This window comes from Uranotaenia lowii, chromosome 2 (assembly GCF_029784155.1).
Source record: "Uranotaenia lowii strain MFRU-FL chromosome 2, ASM2978415v1, whole genome shotgun sequence".
Classification (NCBI taxonomy): domain Eukaryota; kingdom Metazoa; phylum Arthropoda; class Insecta; order Diptera; family Culicidae; genus Uranotaenia; species Uranotaenia lowii.
In genome coordinates, this window is record NC_073692.1 from 168,441,425 (window position 1) to 168,462,245 (window position 20,821).

Here is a 20,821-nt window from a genome sequence, read left to right on the forward strand (position 1 = left end):
TTCGTCACTCTGCAGCGCCGGGTGATGTTTGGATGTATTGGTCGAACAATGTGGAATGATTATCTCGATTATCTACGCAAGAGGGATGACAATAAAACGACTAACCACAAAAAAGATCAAAATTTCGTTTGACATTTTTTTGCTCTCCGATCAAACGATTGCGCTCTCCACGATTGTCACGAACGATGTGTGGTGGTTGTCTCCGGAAAAATTCAAACGATGGTGACCACTTACAAGCCTGCTCACAACACATAGAAGGAGAGAGAAAACGAAGAGCGGTGACCAAAAAAATGGTCATCACTTTTAGCGAAATTTCGTTACTTTATCGTAGCCTGATTTTACCTGATTTTTGTTTCATCAGTTCCCTGATTTTTGAAAAAAAAAAAAATGTTGGCAACCCTAGTGCGTAATATCGATAGTGCCAAATGTAAACATCAAGCTGTGAAAATCCATCACCAGCTGATATTTGTTTTCGTTTCCAACCAATTTGTTTACATCGGGAAGCACGACCTGTCAAAATTCGCGATGGTATTGGTGAGGGCAAGAAACACTGAATATTTTTAGAGTGTGCCACCGTCGCCGTTATGGTGCACTACAGGGCCGTAGGAAGAACCAACTCATGGGGGGGGTTTTGGTGACTGATTTTAACCTATGATGTTTTGCCCAACAACGTACGAAAAAAAAACAAATTTTATTTGTTACTATGATTATTCATTTTTAAGTTTTCATTAATAGTTTTTGTTTTAAAACGGAACTTTAGAAAAATGGTCCTTAGCCTAAAGGGTGAGCTAATTTTTTTTATGAAACTTTTGGAAACAAAATATGGAATTTGCTTTCATCGAAAGTACAAATTTAAGAACTTGTTTTAAAGTCTGGTAGGTCGAAGCATAAAATAAGTTCTTTTCATGCTTGCCTTCAATTTATTAAAAAAACGTATTCTATGCTCAAAACATACAAGCCCAAACTCTTTTGGAAATTCCAAGAATTTAACCTTAGAAGAAAATAAATTAAAAATTTCAAAAAAAACAGTAAGTGATAACGAATTTTCGGATCAAATTTACTCGAAGCAAACTTGAACTAAAGTTATGATTTCAGTTTGAAATTCAGCTTTAAAAAACTTCAATATCAAGAATGTTAATCAATACACCGAAAAAATATAGAATTTTTTTGCAGATTTTTTTGGTGAAGATCAGATACTTGTTTTTTTTAACAGGAAATATTTTTCATAAAGAATCAATACCATAATGAAAATCCTGTTTGTAATTTTTTCAAATATAATTTGGAATATTATGCATAAAGCAAAACATAGAAAATTCTTCTTTATATCTACGATTTTCAGCTGAATTGTGTGTACAAATTTCTTCTGATTAAAAAAAAATTAAATCTGGAAATTGACAAGCAAATTTTTATGTTCATGTTCTCTTGAGTTCTTTTACAATTTTATGTTGATTGAAAAACTCGTTCACTCATTCCTGAATTTCAAATCTTAATACTGAACCTGAATTAAAAAATTGAACTGTTTCCAAATTTCTATACCATTTCTGGAATGTACAAAAATACGATTTCCGAATCTAAATTTCAGATCAGAATTTTATGAGCCAAGTTTCAGAGTCATCATTCATGAATCTTTTATTTAAATTATGCATCGCTGGTTTAATATTAATTCATTTTTACAATTATTTATTTTTAATCTGTATTGTGAATCAGAATTAAAATGATGAATCTGAATCTGAGTTTTCAATTTTGGATCGCCACTTAGAAGCTTTTAAAGTTTAAATGTTGTTTTAGAATAAAGTTTGAGAACTTCGATTTAAAATGTAAAACAAAATTCTTCTTTTTTCATATTCGGAAAATGATTATCAAAATATTGAAAATACAAATGATTTTCGAAAAACATGATTCAAATTTGATATGAAATGCAAAACCGAATCAGGATTTCAAAGCAGCTTTTCATTCTTAATTTCTAATGATTATTCGAACTGAAAATGAAGAAACCTGAATTTTATACAGAATCAGAAATACGAAAATATTTAGAAATTAAAATTTTGGTTAAGAATCAAAATCTCCAAAATGAGTTTAATTTAAAATTTAATATTCAGACCTGAATTTCTATTATAAGGTTGCAAGATTGTCCGACAAATAATATAAATATGCCCGGATATTTAATATAAAATTTGGAAAAAAATCCGGTCTGACCCGGTTGCCCGGATTTCATTGGAAAAGCCGGGTTTGTTCTCATTTCAATTTTAAATCAAACTTTAAAAAACAAATTGAGTTAAAAAATATTTTTTGTTCATGCGTCCAAAAGTTTTGAAGCAAGTTTAAAAAAAAATCAGGAAAGGTTTTTTTCAAATCTTTTTTTCATGATTTTTGATGAGCAATTCCTAACATTTGATCTGTATTGCCCGATATTGCCTGGATTTTGGTAGAAAATTTTGAAATCAAATACCCGGATTTTGCCTGGTTTTTACATACAACAGCCCGGATTTGTTCGGCCCGGATACGTGGTGAAAAAAATCTGATAACCTTAGTTTATGAACAAGTGAGAAAATTTTGAAAAACTGTAGCAAAATTTTGAATTTGGGATGGGTTTTTGAGGTTTTGGAATTAATTTTTAGTCTAGATTGTTTTTCTTGAATAGACTTGCTCTATTATCATAATTTGATTATGGATTTAAAATTATGAGTGTAGAGTAGAATACCTCGCTTGCTTTTTTGGACCCTCATGGGGGGGGGGGGGTTTAACCCCCAAAACCCCCCCCCCCGTTCCTACGGCCATGGTGCACTACCTGTGGACAACTCATCATGAAAACAAGCAAAGACATCAAAGACAGCAAAAAGTGCAGTACCGGTAGTGCACCGGCGCAAAACTGAACGAAAACGAATACGGTATAAGTTTCTTACTGTCCGTTCTGTTCATTGTTATTGGTTTTAAGTATATTTAATCAAAAGAGAAAACTCGTTTATTTTTAACAAAGAATTATTTAAAGTCTATTATAAAACTGAAAACTCTTTTTAAAATCTTCTTCCTCTGTCAAGCATCTGAATTGATTATCAAATAGTCTTAAATGTTTTTTTTAACTTTGGGCAATAGCACTTTGAATAATCCTACCAGAGGACGAATGACAGCTACTGCTAAAATCCTCTCTTAATAAATCAAATTAGAAATTAGAATAATACTACCGATCACTGCACCACTATCGTAAATAACCTGAAATGTCTTTGATGAACCCCCAGCAAACATAAAATCGATTTAAAATGATAACTCAAGTCATTAAAAACGTTACTGTGAATCGTAATTCCAGCTAACACAAGTAAAAGGTCGTAAAAATCGTTACTCAAAATCGGATTAAAAGTTTAAATCGGATATGATAAAAAGTCCGCCATGTTTTTAGATTTTAATGATGGTTTCGTTCCTTTGCTTTCTCCCGCGTGGGCCAAGCCAGAGAACAGCTTTGTTGTTCTCTTTGCTACCAGCAGTGCAATCAGATTGCTAAAAATCAGATGGTGTATTTGCAAGAATTGCCCAATGAAAGAGACAGCAACTATTGTTGCTGACAACGGTTCGTATGCGTTGAGAGAAAAAAAAACTTGTGCTCTCTTGCATTCTTTCAGTATGTATATATAAGGTGTCGGATATCGTCCAAATCTTATACTCTTATCGCTTTAACACGTTCGTCGCCCAAAAAAATCTCAGAGCATGAAAGTAAAGCGAGAGAGCTTCAGATTTACAACGCGTGGCAGAACTGAGCGGCAACCTTGCTTAAGAGAGCCGTCACCCATATATGGGTGACGTGGCGACGAACGTGTTAACCCGAATTTGAAAATATGTATGTATATTGCCTCCACTTTGATGGGTAAATGCTGTTTTTTCGAGTTTCATAAGATCATTCTATAATGTATATGAGAAGTATAACAAAGTTGTTGAGAAATATACCTACAAAAATGTTTGCTGGGGATGTCTATAAACAAAGTTCTCTCGAAAAACTTGCGGGATCCCAAATTGAGCAAGATTTCTCCATTATAGTGTTCAAAAACTTTTGCTATTATCAAGTCTGAGAAGAATTCTTCTAGAGATCGCTCCCTGGTAAGTCCCAACAAACGGATGTCAGTGTTTGTGACGATCCTCTCCAGCATACTGCAAAATCCACCGATTTGGATGAAAATTATTCAAATTCAACTAACTAGAAGTACATTTTATTAAAATCCCCTACAAAAACAGAGTATGATAAGTGAAAATCTACAATCGATGAGAGAGTTTTCAAATATCTCCCAGCAGCTTCCAAGAACGGCAACAAAATGAGTGTTGAGCTGTTTCCAAAAACAATACCCACTTCCTCCAGAGTGATCGAAAAATCGGTTAGAGCGATCCGTAGATGATGATCAAGTATCTAAACGGAGTGTGGTGATGAGGTTCCGAGAGACGGCGCGGCTGAGGTCAAATATTTGTTTTCCAACATTAACATAACATTAGGGGGAATTATGCACTCAACAACCGCCAACCCAGAAGTGGTTCAGCGATGGGCTGCCCATCGATCGTTTCATCAACAGCCACAAAGTGCCAGGGAGTTTCCAATTTTGACGAGCCCATTCGACGATGATGAGTGGTTGATGAACGAGCCTCCAACATGAACGAACGAATGAGAGGAGCCAAGTCAAGCTAAGCTAAGCCAAGTGTTGTGCGGGTGCGAGTGTTCTTGATTCGAAAAGTGGGTTCAAATTTCAATTGGTTTTTTAAACCATCTCGTTACCTCCTCAACCCGGCAACTTCTTGGCCATTGCCTGGAGCTGGCTCGGATTGGATCGGATCGGAGATCGAATGGACGTGTGAATCCGCGCACCGGCTGCTGCGGCTTGTAGGTGGAAGGTAGCTTTCGCGTCCAAGACGAAGCGGGACGAATGTTATAATTATTTTTCTGAAATAGCAAATTAACAGTATTAGGTTTTGGGCTGGCTCTCTCTCGTCGCCGGGCTGCTTTCCGATCAGTTTGGAGCCCGGCAAATCTTGGCAGAGAAAAGTGGATCAACAACGTGTGCCGCAGCGCAGTTTGGTGGGTGGATCGGGTTGGCCAGTTTCGATTTTTAATCGATAAAGAGGAGAGTTTTTCGCCAAGTGTTAGGTTCATTTTGGGCCGGTGTGGTCGGCATTGAACCAATCCAGATCAAATTTGGAAACGACCGGTAAAAGTAGCTTTTAGGGTAGAGTAGGTTCAGCGTGGATTTCTCCACTTAGAGATTGAGTTTCGAGATGAAGGTGGTTTGGTGCCCTGTACATAATAATTATGATTTTAAAACATCCGTTGGTTAAAATCAGATTATGTTTCGTAGAACGAACTAATGCCGGGAAGCTAGTTTAACTTCACAAACAGTCCAATCAACCAAAAGTCCCTTTAAGATTTCGTTCGAATTTTTCATTCGAAGTTCGCATATAGCCGGCAAACGGTCCTCTAAGGAATTAAAAACAATTTTTACGTTTGGGTCTAGTTCCGACCGCGTAACGAACTTGAAAAGTTCATATAAGTTTTTAATTGGTACAGCATATATTCCACCGGAAAAAAGTCAAGATGGATCAATTATCGATCAGCATGTCGATGGCTTATCTGAAGTTAGATTGCAACATCCTTCGTGCAGCGTTATTCTTCTTGGTGACTTCAACCAACCGCAATTGACGTGGATTCGTGGTGACAGTAACAGTATGGTGATAGACTCTACTTCAGTATTAACATCGGCTAGTGCATCACTTTTAGATGGAATGCAACTGAATGGAATGGATCAAAGAAACTCTCTACGCAATTCTCAAAACCGAACGCTGGACTTGGTTTTTACGGACGATTCTATCTCAATAAGTTCGGTCACTGAGGCCATCGATGCCGTTGTTCCGATTGACACGTACCATCCTCCGTTCAATTTTGATATCTCTTTTCCAAACCCTATCGTTTTTGATGAGGCGTTCGCAACTTCAATCGCGCAGATTTTGACACGATGAATCGAGTCCTTTCTGAAATCAATTGGACGGATTTCCTCAATTGTACGGACGTTGATATTGCCGTGAGAGTATTTAGCTCAATTTTGGATGATGTTTTTAACAACTCAGTACCCTTGGTGCGACCTCCTCTTCGACCTCCCTGGAGTAATGGACGCCTAAAGCGGTTAAAACAGTTACGTTCTAAATTACTTAGAAAGTTCACTAGCTCCAGGTGCCCTTTCACTAAAATGAAATTGAACATTGCTACACGAAAATATCGCAGTTTCAACCGTTTTTGCTATCGACGCTATGTTGCTCGTACGCAAAGGGAGCTTCGCCGCAATCCGAATAAGTTCTGGAAATTTGTCAACTCAAAACGGAAGGAATCCGGTCTGCCTGCGGTACTCCAACTAAATGATAGAATTGCAACGTCTTCTGCCGAAAAATGTAACCTCTTCGCGATGCACTTCTCCAGTGTTTTCTCTGATCTATCGCCAACTGCTGATCAAATTTTCGCAGCCGTCACACGGTTACCCATAGATGTGTTGAATCTGGATGTTTTTTCTATAAGCGAGGAAATGGTTCTTGAAGCCATTGGTAAACTGAAGTATACTACATCAGCCGGACAGGATGGAATTCCGGCGTGCGTTCTTAAGAAGTGTCGTACTCTTTTAGTGAAACCACTTACTCACATCTTTAACCGGTCCCTAGAACAGCAAAAATTCCCCGACCTCTGGAAAAGATCGTTTATGAGCCCAGTCTATAAAAAAGGGGATAAGCAAAATATTCTCAACTACCGTGGTGTCACATCAATAGCTGCCTGCTCGAAGGTATTAGAGAGGATCGTAAACGATGTAATTTTCTCAGCTTGTCGGAACTGGATCTCTGAAAATCAACACGGATTTTTCCCCAAACGATCGGTAACCACGAATTTGACAGTTTTTACATCATATTGCATATCACAAATGGATGGCGGAAAGCAAATTGATGCAATTTATACTGATATTTCGGCTGCATTCGATTCAGTGAATCACGATATTCTCCTGAAAAAATTGCAACGTTTGGGATGTTCTCAACGACTATGTGCTTGGATAAAAAGTTATCTTACGAATCGCCGTTTAGCTGTCAGAATTGGTTCTGCAGAATCTCCTGATTTTATTCCAAAGTCTGGGGTTCCACAAGGTAGCAACTTGGGCCCTCTGTTGTTTACAATGTTCTGTAATGACATTAATTTGCTTCTGATTGGCTGTGGAGTTCTCCTGTATGCGGATGACCTAAAAATATTTTTGGTCATAAACAGTTTAGCTGATTGTTACGAGTTACAAGGCTTCCTGGACATGGTTGTGAACTGGTGTGCTGATAATTTACTGGTTTTAAGCGTTGCTAAGTGTTGTGTTATTACATTCGGTCGGAGGAAACATCAATTCATATATGAATACAGCATACTGGGTGAGTCACTGCAACGTGGGGATCAGATAAAGGATCTTGGAGTTTTATTGGACCGTCATATGACTTTTAAGCCCCATTACTCTGTGGTACTCGAGAAGGCCAACAGGATGCTGGGATTCATTATACGCCTGAGTACAGAATTCACCGATCCCGTCTGCCTACGAGCTTTATATTGCTGCCTGGTTCGATCAATATTGGAATCTGCGAATCTGGTATGGTGGCCGTTTGAGGCTTTGTGGGTTGCGCGTTTCGAAGCAATTCAACGGCGATTTGTGCGGTATGCTCTCCGTCAACTACCTTGGGAAAACCCGTTAAATCTACCGCCTTATCCACAACGATGTGCTCTGCTTGGACTCCATACGCTGGCGGATCGTCATTCCATTGGTCGATCACTGTTCGTGGCAAAGATCTTGAGAAATGAAATTGACTGCTGTTGGCTGCTTTCCCGTTGTAACATTTATGCTCCAGAACGAACCCTTCGTAATCGAGACTGGCTCTCATTGGAACCACGAAGTACGCGCTATGGCAGTAACGACCCCCTTCGTGCCGCAAAAATATGCTTCCTCCGTAATTATACCCTATTCGATTTTAATGTGTCCATTGCAACTTTCAAACAACGGATTGAGCATAGCATGAGTGAACGACTAAGAAACTAGAAAACGATTTATGTAAACCTAGATTTAAGTTTTATTCATTCAGACACCCACCTTTGTCAGATGATACCAATATAATAAACAACAACAACAATAAATAAATAAGGCTTTAATTGCCTTTTTATGGAATTTTGGACCTCTTTGGAGTCCACACGCTCATTTTTTATAACCATTTTTGGTTGAAAAATAACCAGTTTGAGCCTTTTGCCTCAAAATTGCCAACATGATTATTTTTTGAGAATTTTTCTATCGAGAATTTAAACCATTTTGATAGTTTTCGAGAATAAACCGAAAAAATGGTTGAATGTTTTGATGTATCGTTATTTTGAAAGTGGTGCAGTGCTGGACACCCTTAAGGAAATTATTTTTTTCTACGTAACTGAGTCCAATTTTTCGAAAAATCGGTCCCTACAAATCGGAAAAGCATCGAATTTGTAGGAAACGGGGACAGGTAAGCGATTTATTGTAAATTTTAGTAGATCCAATCGCATAATAAACAAACCAAAAAATTTCAGAGCACCGATCGTTCTTCTAATTGTAGCTGGAACGGGCCAATTCTTATTCCAGCGCTCAAATATTTAAAATAAAGAAAATATGAAAATTCTGAAAATACGTAGTTTTCTGAAATTTTATCGACAATCGTCATTTACTTAACAAATCGCACAAAATTGTTCTTGAAAATTCGGTTGAAAAGGAGCCATTTTTTCCTGATATGGTATTTTTTCGTACGTTTGAGAAATAACCATATTTCAACTCATGGGTTCTGAAAAAGAAGTCATAAAATAGCATAACGGGGAAAAAGTTCATCTATGAATATTTTTGAACGAAAAATGGTTATATTAGAACGAGCTTGCAAGACTCAAAAAATATTATAAATTCTCAACATTCGCATCATAATTTAATCCGGAGAACTCTTTAAGCATTAAGATCTACTTCCATTTACTTTTTGCACATAAACTTCGCTTCCCGATTATCGTGTTTTACGACCAAAAACTCCCACACAACACGCCACACATTAACCGAGTCGATTAAAACTGCCAAACTTCCCATGAAAGTCGGAAACCCACAAAACTGCAAAGCTCGGCAAAACCGAAGCTCATCAATCGGATTAATTATGTTGCAAGCACACACAGCAGTATCATCATCATCATCTTCTTAGAGACCATTTGGAATCATTTCTCCGAGCGCACGCTTCCACCCATTCATTATTGGGGAGGCATCGGTTTCTGTTGCTATAATTTTTTTGGTTTGTTTTCTTGTTTCGGGGCTGCCAGGCAGTCGTCGAAATTGGCAGCGGAAACCCATAAAAATCCCCAAAACATCGTTTCGAAACTCCAAGCCGCCAAACGCCATTCTTCGCTCTGCGGCAAACGCGAATCTATGAGGGCCCAACTTTTTTTACGGAATCGACCTAGAGATGGAAGCAATGAAACCTCTATGGAGACTTGGGGTCCACTTGGGCTTCATTTGCATCATCGATATCTTCAACGACGTCCGGCGTGGCGCGGCAGTGGCGTTGACCAAAACGTCGAAGTACCCCAATCAGCGGCCTAGCTGATGAGAGATCGGTCTCGCGAGGAAAGAACCGGGCCATAAAATGATATTCTTCCCCAGCCGGCTCCCCCGCTTTGTGTCGGTGTTTGGCAACCGCTGCTGGTGGGTGACAACTTGATCCGCTGGGAGACCGGATGTCGGTCAGCCCAACCAAAGTGTGGGATAATTTTCGCTGAAACGACGTGGCTCCTCCCCCGATGGTCGATGACAGCCGATGGGAGCATTCGAAGGGATCAACGCGACTTGATTACGACGACGCATTACGCGAATGGACCCATTTTTTTTTTTCGTGTTATCCAGGGGGGACTCTCTCTCTTTCAGACGGGCGGCCGATCGCCCTTAAGTGGGTCCGCAAAATCTAGACCAGTGCTGCGTGTGTCTTCTGCAGCGCGGTTGAGGAACCGGAAATGGTCGATTGGGCGGCTCGAGAAGATTAAATCTGCTGCGCCGGACCAAAATCGGATATTGGAAGTAATGTGGGCCGGTGCCGTGTAAGCTTTTCGTTAGCCATGTTTTGAATTCTTTGATGCCGAATGGTTATTGAGTGAAATAAGCATTGTCTACGAGGACAACGATTAAAACACCTCATAGCACAGTATTTAGGGACGAATCATTTCTTGTCCCGAGGCTATTTTGATAACCAGTTAACAGATAGTCACAAATTTCTACCCATGTAAAAATGCACTCTAAACTAGTTTTACTCAAATTTTCATTCATTATAACCCACACAACAGAAAGTGTTGCATTTTGTTCGAGCACAGTCAGTTGTCCAACAACTTAACGCCTAACAGCTAAAAGGAACCTTCCGTGAAAACAACCCGCACCCGCGGCGGCGGGGTCAATCGGCGCACGGAAAAAATTACAATTGAAAATTACCGACGATGCCCTCTTGAACTACTGCTTGCCTTTCGACGAAGACCGGTTGAATAAAGAGAAAGACAACAAAATCACAAGGAGCAGCAGCGGGTGGACACCCAGTTTAGAATCGAAAACAGTGTGAATTGATAATGTGATTTGATTACCTTTTTCTAGTGGGTGCCAGGTTTTTTTAAGTTATAGGTTAGAATTTTGAAATTCGATCACAGCAAACATGTGCGTGAACGCACGTTTTATGTTTTTTTTTCAATCGGAAGATTCTAAATTGAAATCCTAGAAGATTTTCCCTCCAGTCAACACGTTGAAGAATCCAGCGCCCTAGCCTCGTGAGCCGTTTCGAATAGAAAAGCTAGGTATTCATTTATTCTGCACTGAAAAGAAATTAAAACTGTGTCTTCAGGTTTTTTTTCTGCTGTAGTTCGTGTTTTCGAACGGATAAAAACATTCAGTGACAATTTACTTTTTTTAAAGGTTCACGGTGCGAAGGAGGAAGCAGCAGCGGTGGAATCGAAGAAAGACCGACCGGCCGTGTATTAAAAATGGATTTATGCAGGAATAAATGATACGGTGTGTGTGTTGATGGGTTGATCGAGTCTTCGACAAACGGGCGGCGGAAGAAGCGGCAGCGATTCGATAGTGTCATGCCACACACTGTCTCTAATGTGATGTAATTTAATGGAAATCGGTAGCAATGAAAGGTTTCCTTTTTTGATACCTAGTTTAAGAATTTGTTTACTGCGCTGCCGGAAGAGGGCGGTCTGGGATGCAAGGCGAAGGCAGTTTAGAAAAGTCTAGCTGAATCGAAAAATGCGCAAGGATGCAACGCATCAGCATATTGCTTTGAATAAACGGTCCGGACAACGTGTTTGGTTTGCCAAAATTATGCAGAATTATGCGTCAGCGGGCTGTCTCCCGTGAGGTGTCTGAGATTCCAGAAAGATACCACAACGAAGCGCCGCCGGATGGAGTCCATGTGCATCGGTCACGTTGAGACGCTCCGGATGCAAAGTTACCAGTCCACCGCTTATCCGCTATTTGGGTCATCGGGCGAGTTTAATTGATACGATTTCGAGCGTTGAGCGCCTTTCAAAACCGTAAACTGGACAGGGGTCCTTCTCAAGAAGTCGAGATCTAACTTTAGTTTTCATGTTTTATCACTCTACAACAAACTCGAAATTCATTTTGTCAACTTAAGGCAAAACAATCTAGGCCAGTATTCGCGACCATTCAGCTCGACACAAAGTTGCTCAAACAAATCAGTTTCGTTTGACAAATACGGCCCCAAAGTACACGCCTCATTCATTGGAAAAAGCGTGCGAATTACACTGAATTGAGCTTCGGATTTCAGCCGTTTTTTGTTCCTACTTTTGGTATGAATGTGCTTCCAATCGAACGGCGTCGTTCAGCGAAAGGTGTGCGTACTTTGAGCTGACTTAATGGAACCTTATGGGCTGCCGCGAAGTCATTCAATAAGCCCCCCAGGAAGCGTCGCCTAAGGTAACAACTTGTATGGGTCTTTTACGGGACACTGAAAAAAAATGCGCTGACGCATGCGCGAAAAAGCCACCGAGCGACGACCGACTCAACGACCAGGCGTTCTTCTAGGCTTGATGAGAACGCATACGCGTCAGGTTTATTGTGGAAGGAGGTGAGGGAAACTGCGCGTGGGGGGTGGCACATTCGGACCCGCGCAAGTTTACCAAATCAGCAGAAAAAAGAAAAGCTAACATTTTTCGGACACAATATACGAAAAATGGGCCCGAAATGTTGGCTGTCGCAACAAACATAAACAGGCAATGCAGAGTGACACTGAGATTAACTGTGTGTAATGGCTCTTTGTCAATTTCTTCGCGTTTGTTATGGTTCTGATGCATTTTTTGACACGCAGAATGCGCCTCGGTGATACGCTAACGCCACCGACCCGAGTGCATTTCGCACGTAACTACGCCGAGAGGGAGTGTTGAGGAAGGTTTACAGAATTTTCATTACCAACTTAAACTAGCTTACAAAACATTGTTTACCAAGGGACGATATGCCCTTTCGCCGACCTTATGTCAAACTTGTGCAACAGCTCTAGATTGCACCGTTGTTGATTATTGCAGCTGCTGTTATTGTTGGATTTACGCGTACGGAAAAAATACCTCGGCCAAAAACAAGCCCCGCACTAGACCAGACATCGAGATTCGCATTTGTAAATGTTTTGCCCAATTTTGGTAAAGTGCTGCTGCCCGGGTTGTGGTTTGGGCAATTTCTACCTCTGGAAAATGGTTTTTCTCTAAAGCCACCACCGATTAGCCAAATAAAACAGTTTTAAAGTTAATAAATATCAAGCGGATATTTCAAGCTTTGCTCACAGTTTAAAATTAAACAAATTTGTGAATATAAACGGTGATGTTCGAAGTAAAAAGATGCTATTGCAGCTTAATAGAAACCAGCTTAGTTTAGCCCTTTGAATAGAAAAACGCCAGACTTGAAACTTTGTTTCCTATTTCGAGACACTTAAAAGTACTTCGACTTCTAGAAAAAAATGTTAACGTTTTTGACATAAATTTTCATCTGAGGCAAAGAGAAAGGTAGTGTACCTTTATTGCCACCTTACGGAATACCTCCAGAAGTTTAATCATAATCTTCAAGAATTAAGAACGCAAGCAGTGAAAAAAGTTAATTTTCAGAATACATATTCAGGATATAATTAAAATAAAACAATTCAGATTAAGCAATCAAAGTTCAGAATAGATATTCAGAAACCAATTTAGGAATTCAGATTCAGAATACTGATCCCAGATTTAGATTTCAGGTTAGTTTAAGATTTAGAAGGAATGAGGAATGATTTAGCACGATAAAGACCCAGGCAACCAGAAGTCGTTTTTTTTACAGATAATATCGTATGGAATATTATTTAAACTCATTTTCGGATATCTGCACCTACAATGTGCGGCCTATGCATATTCTTTATCGTATTTAAATGCATTGCATAATTTTATTACGGCAAGAAGAGAGACTCGTATTTATGTACATATGTACTCGAGCTTTGTGTACGACAATTCGCAAAAAAAATCCGTGAAACGACCGATATACGATCATCAGCCGTGATTGACAGATTTTGTCGTTGCTACGCATAAAATAATTCGAAATTTAGATTTTTTTAACATGAAATACGATTTATATTATCATAGCAACCAGGAGTTAGATTTTAGCAGAAAGTACGATTTTCTATCAAACAAGATTGCTAAAATGAAAGATTATATTTAAAAAAGGAAAAATATAAATTGTCGGAAGAGCGGTACCTACAGTCGATTAGTTCAGCGATACAAAAGTACTAAGGTATCAGCTGATAATAAAAATTCTTCCCAGAGTGTTCACATTGAGCGCGGTGGCGAAACATTTCTACTCGAAATCCAGGCCGATGCTGTATCCAATATTGTACCTGTCGAAGAAAATAAAAATTCACAGGAAATTTCCGATAGGGATCAGGGAGTTCTGAGTTATATCTAAATCTTCCGAGCGATGCCCGCACCATTTTGAGGACGCCCAGAAATGTGAGCATAATCAGTATGGGGAATGGTGGAAAGTATTGGCATCAGGGTGTTGAGAGCTGCCTGAGCAAAGCATTGACTTCAATTAATAAGCCCTCATCAATATCGCTCAACATCAACGTAGACGGTCTGCCAATCCATAAAAGCAGTTCAAAGAACTTTTGGCCTATACTTTGTAACATCCATGAAATGCCGCAAGTTGTCCCAATGGCAATCAGAATATACCTTTGGACCAGTGAGCCAAAAAGTGCTTCTGAATTCCTTAACCCGTTCATTGACAAGCTATTGCCAATTCGCAGAAGACGGCCAAATAAGTCGGCAAACTTTCCATATTGTTACGAAAAATGTCGTATATAAAGATATTCCCAATCGCATATTGAGCGAAGACCTACAAGATTACAACCTCAAAAATCTATAAGATGATGTTAATTGTCATAGTATATTCCAAAAATAATTAGGGTAGTCGTAAATGATTTGCATGACAAATCGTGCAAATCGTAATTCAATACAATCCAAATCAACAATATGTGTGCTAATGAACCTATATGGCCTCCAAAATGATACCTATATACTGGTTTTGCTGCATTATATACGATATGTTTACACGTTTATTTGCACGTATATTTATGTTGCAAATTCGAAAAACCCATCAAATGGTTGTCTGGGGAATCTTGCCCTTAACTCCCTTGTAGATATCAATGTTCAGATTCAGCAACCAGATAAACATTTGAAAATTCAAATTAAGATTCCTTTATAAAATTCGAATTTAACCATTAAGGTTTGAATTTCGGAACTCTCAATCCAAAATTAGAGGTTAAAGTAAAAATCTAGATTTGCAGTGTAGAATGATTATATAAATACAGTTTTCTTATACAGTTTATAGGTCCAGTTATTTGTGTTCTCAATAGAGCATTCCATCGTCTGAGTTAAATAAACATTGATCGGTCCACCACCAATTGTTTTTAATCTGTTTTTGAACCTTAACGCTCCTTAAAGTTCAGTGAAAAGGTAAAAAAATCTTACTAGAACCTATGTTTCTAAATGTCACACGCTCTAAATACGTCGTACGTCGACTTTAAAATGTGTATTTAACATCTAGAAAATGTTGTCCAGACTACAAATAATCTGAATGAAAAGAAGTTTCGACTAGGTTATTTAGGTTTCTGTATTGTTTTGCAATACAACGATTTGTTTTGCAATAAAACTTTTTGTTTACATCTAGTTTCAAATGACGCATAGCGCAAGCGAGAAATCTTGACATGATGTGAGTTTAAAATTCTTTGTTTCATTTACATTCCAAGTTTCTTCTTTTGTTCAAATATTTTGTTTTATGACACCTTGAAAGTAGATAGTCTGATAGACTTTTCCATATTTGTTCCTCTCCCGACGGGAGCCACTTAAAATGTAGATAGGTTCGAATTTAAGCTGAAATGCAAATCGCAAGCTAATTTTTCAAGCGGATTGCGTAAAAATTTACAACATTTTTGGAAGTTTAGAAGTGTCTGGAAAATATTTTTTGATTTTGATTAATCTTTCTATCAGTAATAAACGCGTAAAAATTTTCTTTTTGTACACGCAAAATATTTTAGAAATTAAATGTACGGGATTTTTCTCGTAAACTAAGATTTTGACGATTTGAAGTGTGTTTTGTTTTTGTAGTAACTACTTTGAATTACGGAACTGCCGCATGAATTTCAAGTGGAAGTGAAGTGAAGTTTTTACTAACGCGTGCTTGTACAAATTAAAAAAATCAGTCCTCCATTCAGACAGTTGACTTTTTTAAGGTGTTAAATTTGATGAATATTTTGGCTGGGTTTTTTTCATTCCCGGGTTCAGGAATAGTTTGAAAATTAACCCGTGATAATTCTTCCACCGGTCGGAAAGTTGGCCGTTTAGTTAGAAAAGTTCAGACAACCAGAAATGGGATCGGTATGACACAGATAAGTGCATCCAAGCACCGGAATTTTAGGCTGTATGAGAAAAACTAAGTGATTGCATTGTGGAAAGTTCCATTTATGATAATTTCTTTTTGAAATCTGTAAAAACGATATGTACTTATTGATATTTTTCTGGGAATGGTGATCTAACAGTCCACGAAATTTGGACCCAGCTTGACATCCGGTAGAACACTTGTTCGGGATCGATCACTCAGATTATGGTTCAAATGGGTCGGACAAGGTATTTTTTTTAGTTATATAGTTTTTTTTTTTAAATAATATTTCAATTTCTATAGGATCTCACAAGCCGAGCTGCGTCGGAAAAGCCCCGCAATCCATGATTATTTATCAGTTTAGTGATACTTGTGTATTGTAGTGAATGATTGTGAAAATAAACTCAATTTCTGAAGAACTATTGTTCCATTAATTATTATTGGCTGCAATAAAAGTACCACTGACAAAGAAACAGTAAATTGGACCTTCATTTCATTTTACACTAACCACATTTAACGTAATATCTTTAAATGCGTTGTGTAATATCTTATTAAAAACTCACATAGCTTGTAGTTGAATTCCATGAAGCATTCATTCTTATAGGGGAGTGTTTACATATCTATTTCGTAGCATCTATGTGAAAATCATGCGGATGAAAATTATACAGTTTTTCACGTGGAAATGACATGCAGTTTATTTTGAGTGTATGAAGTTGTATCGATATCGTTTGAATTAGGATTCATTTGTAGATTTGTATTCGATTTGTAGATTTTATGCATTACAAAAAACCAAGGTCTACCGTTAGCTTCAACGGTCGCAAGCTTAGAAAATCATCACCTTATGCTTAGAAAATAATCATTCTTATTAAAAAAAAACTGCGATTGGAAAAATATCCGTTAAATGTTTTGAGCCGAGCCACGTGCCCTTTCGTCTATTTAGGGGGGACATTTTCCGCCATCATCCATGTGTTGACCATTTGAAGCCATCTGCAGTATTTTTTTTCCCCAAAATTGCCAAAAAGAAGTGACTAAATTAGGCCCTAATAGGCAAGAAAGTCTCAGCTTGATAAAGTAAGTAAAAAAAAAAAAACGAAATGTCTCCCACAAACTTACCATATAGAACAGGACAAAACTCGACCGCTGACTTGAAGTCTGAAGTCTGAAGATGAATTTATATCTTCCGCCTTTCCACTGCTAGGGCGCGCTGGACCGGCCACTGTCTACGGATACACTCTGTTTTTCTTCTGTTGCGCGTTAGTAGCGAAAATGGATGGAATCACACTATTTTTTTCCTAATTTTTTTTACTGTTGTTGTTGATGATGTTGTGGTTTCGTCTTGTAGTCGTCAAGTCACTACTATTTTTTGCTGCTGGTACGCAGTTCTAGACTTAGTTTCTCACTATCTAATAACTAGCACAATCCACCAACACCGGGCTGAACATTACTTGCTTCCTTTCATGCAATTCGTTTGTTGGAGTATATCACTTATTTTGGGTGTTATAGATTTTTCTTCTTTGCTTTTTTCTATTTTCACTAGTTGTAAATAAGACACTTTTCGATTCTTATGGTTGATGTAAGTTGTTTGTTCATACTTTGTTCAGGGTATGAATATATAGTTTTGTATGTTAAATTTTAAGTTTGCTTATGTTTCTTGTTAAATTGAAATCTGGTATAGTTGTAAGATTTAGAAGCGAGTTAAACGAAGCGGATTGCTTAAAAAGTGACTTGTTTTGGAAGGTGATAGTGTATGGTAAAATTGGTTATGAAAAAAGCACTTGAACTGCGCGCGCGTTTTCTTCGTACAAACTTGCAGGCGAATAAACTTTTGGCTGGTTACAAACTTGAAATCCGTTACTTGTTAGAGTTATAAAATTGTGTGTTGAAAACTGGGCGTAAGGATAAACTTTTCTTAGTAACACGCTCTTCGATCTTCGACTGATTTTTTTTTCCGCTCGAAGGAAGGCCGATGATTTTATTTTTTCTTCTGGAAAAGTGCCGTCGCTACTGGCTTCGGCCGATGCGCATTTCGCTTACTGTTGGGACTGATTCGACGGTTTGGAGCTTCCGTTCTACTTTTTTTCGGCCGCGATGATGCAGTCGATTGGTCATTGACATACGATTATCACAAGTGTTGATGTTTGTCTTGGCGTTGCGCTTCTGCTGCTGCTCTGCATTTAATTACAAATCAAATTGATAAAAAAACCGACGTGTACGTATGTTCAAATATAATTTTTTCCCTTCATCACGAGGGAACTCGTTCACTATGTATGCAGCACATGTGTGATCCGATGTCTTCATTCACTCCGGGTACTCTACTTATGAATGAGTATTTTTTGGGGGTTATCACCAAACTTGGCTTGAACTCAGTTCACTTTTTTCTTCAAACATAACACTCGTACAAAACTTGAACGAAAAAGCGGTATCACTTTTTGATAAATACACTAAACGTGACGAACTGAGGCGCGACTTTTCCGCCGAACGGAAAACGAACTAATCACTGCCGGAACATGCGGTGAATCACGCTGCTGTTGCTGGTATTCCAAGATTTTCCAGGCGATACACGAGGACTGAACGGATGGGGTTGCATGTCCTTAAGTTATCGTACACTCCCTACCGCGTGCGGGGGTGAATGGCGCAGCCAACAAATCTCAGCAAATCCTTGGAAACGTGGGGGCGACGATTAAATCACAGCAAAATAACTTGTGTGTGCGTTCCTCGGGTTCAACAATTTCCGTGCCAATAACGAGTGTAACAATTAACGTCAACAGGACCAAGACGTTTGGTAGAATACAGGAAAATAAACACAGATTTTTTCATAAAATAACAGATTCACGAAAGGAACAAAACTACTACGGTTGTGCTGCGGTCCCTAGGCTAGACAAATGAGGACCGACTTGTTTTACTACTATATAGATTCTACTACAATGATTATCAAAAATCATCAACAGAAAAAATGAAGGAGAGTGTGTATCAACATAAAAACTGATATAGCTTCCAGCCGGCTTCGAGTATAAACCGACACTAAAAAGCATGAACCGTGCGGCGGTGGCTGAGAGTTGCCGTTTTCCCGTCGTCGTCGTCGTCGTCAGTCAACCCGCGCATAGAACTCGACCCGACTCGATAGTGGCGGCGAGGCGGCGATGACACACACCACGAGCATACCTACTCACCTCCCAGCCGGCGTTAATGCTCTCTCCGATCGGTAGATTTGCCTTTGAGCATCAGCCGCCCATGCGAATCCTACGACGACCCGAACATAACCGAACGGAGGAGGCGGCGGCTAGTTTTCGCTCTCTTCCAATTTCGAACCTACACAAAACAACCACATAAAAAATGTCAAACAGAGAGTGAGAGGGAGAGTCTGAGAGTTGGTTCGAGTATGCTGAAAAGGCGCCCTCCACCAACGATGATGATGTTTTTGTTGTGTGTGGTGTGGTGGATTGTTGTGGAAAACAGCATGCAGCTGTCGGTTGGATGATTATTTGCGTTGAGAAATGCGTAGATGGCCGCCGTCGGATAAGATCGCGACCGCCGCCGCTGCCACCAACACCACCCCTGGCAGAGAGAATGATTTATCGTGAGAGAGAGTTTAGGTGAATAAGGGATTATAAAGGCGACGGGCGGCTTTCGATAGCAGGGCACCACATTGGAATCAGGCTCGTACGGACAATCCGAAGCGTAATATGAACGTGGAAAAACCTTTACTATCTACGTAAAAGGATTAAGTTTGTGGCAGTGTTGACAGAGGAGAGGTGGGAGGTTTTGAGACTACTCTATGTTTATTGGAGTCTCTTTAAGTTCAAATATTCAAAGAAATGCTTCCATGCTTCAGTGTAGGGAGGGAACCTTCAACTAATAAATCGAACAATAGTGAGATCAACGAAGCTCATTCCAGTGTTTAATTGACAAAATTTATCAGATCTTCATTAAACTAATCCATGATTTTTTTAAGCCTACGTTGACAGCTGATGTTACGGAGGCCAAATACACACTTCACTAAAGAATGATAGATATCAAACTCTTCAAACTGCCAACACGTCCAAACAAGAACTCTAAGACGTTACTGTAAGAGATGTCACGAGGCGACCCTTAAAAACATGCCCGGGATCCGTTTGCCAGTAAGGTCTGGGAAAAGATTTGCGCCCAAAACAAGAGTGATTCACAAGAAAAAGGTTGCTACGCCGATATTCTCCAAGCGGAAGAGAAGTTTGTCAACCTGGGCAAAAAGGTGAACAAACTCCGCTGGACTTGCTACGACAAATGACCTTTGAGATGAGGTGCAGCTCGCGTAATACCAGATAGACCTACTGGTGAAAGGCGGTAAAAGTCCTTGGTGTAACATCCGGGCTAAGAGCCTGAATGAGGTCACAACAGGAAAGAAGCGCGAGAGACACTTAGCGAGTAATTTAAAATCTACTCGTTTCAGATGACGATCTAACAGAGGAACGGCTTCCTCAAGACTGAAACGCAAGAAGGCCTATGACACTTTCGAATGCGGCGGTTCTGTCCTACAGCCTAACTTGCGATAGCACGGAAGATGATTACCTTGCAAAGCAGGTGGAACTAGCATCAGATGCATATAGCTTAGGATGTAAGATTCCATCGGGATCATGTGAGCAAAATGTGGCTGATCCTATTAAGGGGGGGGGGGGTGTAGTAGGGTCTAACGGGTAAAAAAAACACCATGTTCACGATTTTTTTCTAGAGCTATCGTTCAAACAAATGTATTCAAATTTTTTGCATTATACAAAGCATTGTTAAAAGAACATTTAGTCATTTTTTCGCAGAAAAATATTAAAAAATGAGCCGGTGACGAAGCACTTTCGAGGATGCCTTTTAGAAAACAGGATTTGCGGTGG

General features: G+C 39.2%; 1 protein-coding gene across 1 annotated transcript in view; it reads right to left on the reverse strand.

Annotated features, from left to right (window-relative positions):
* LOC129747574 (early growth response protein 1) overlaps positions 1-18,965 on the reverse strand; it is a 136,516-nt gene extending 117,551 nt beyond the window's left edge. Inside the window, exon 1 of the mRNA XM_055741856.1 lies at positions 17,076-18,965. The gene's annotated coding sequence lies outside the window, so the exon portion shown is untranslated. The remainder of the gene's footprint in view (positions 1-17,075) is intronic.
* Positions 18,966-20,821: the final 1,856 nt, after the last annotated feature.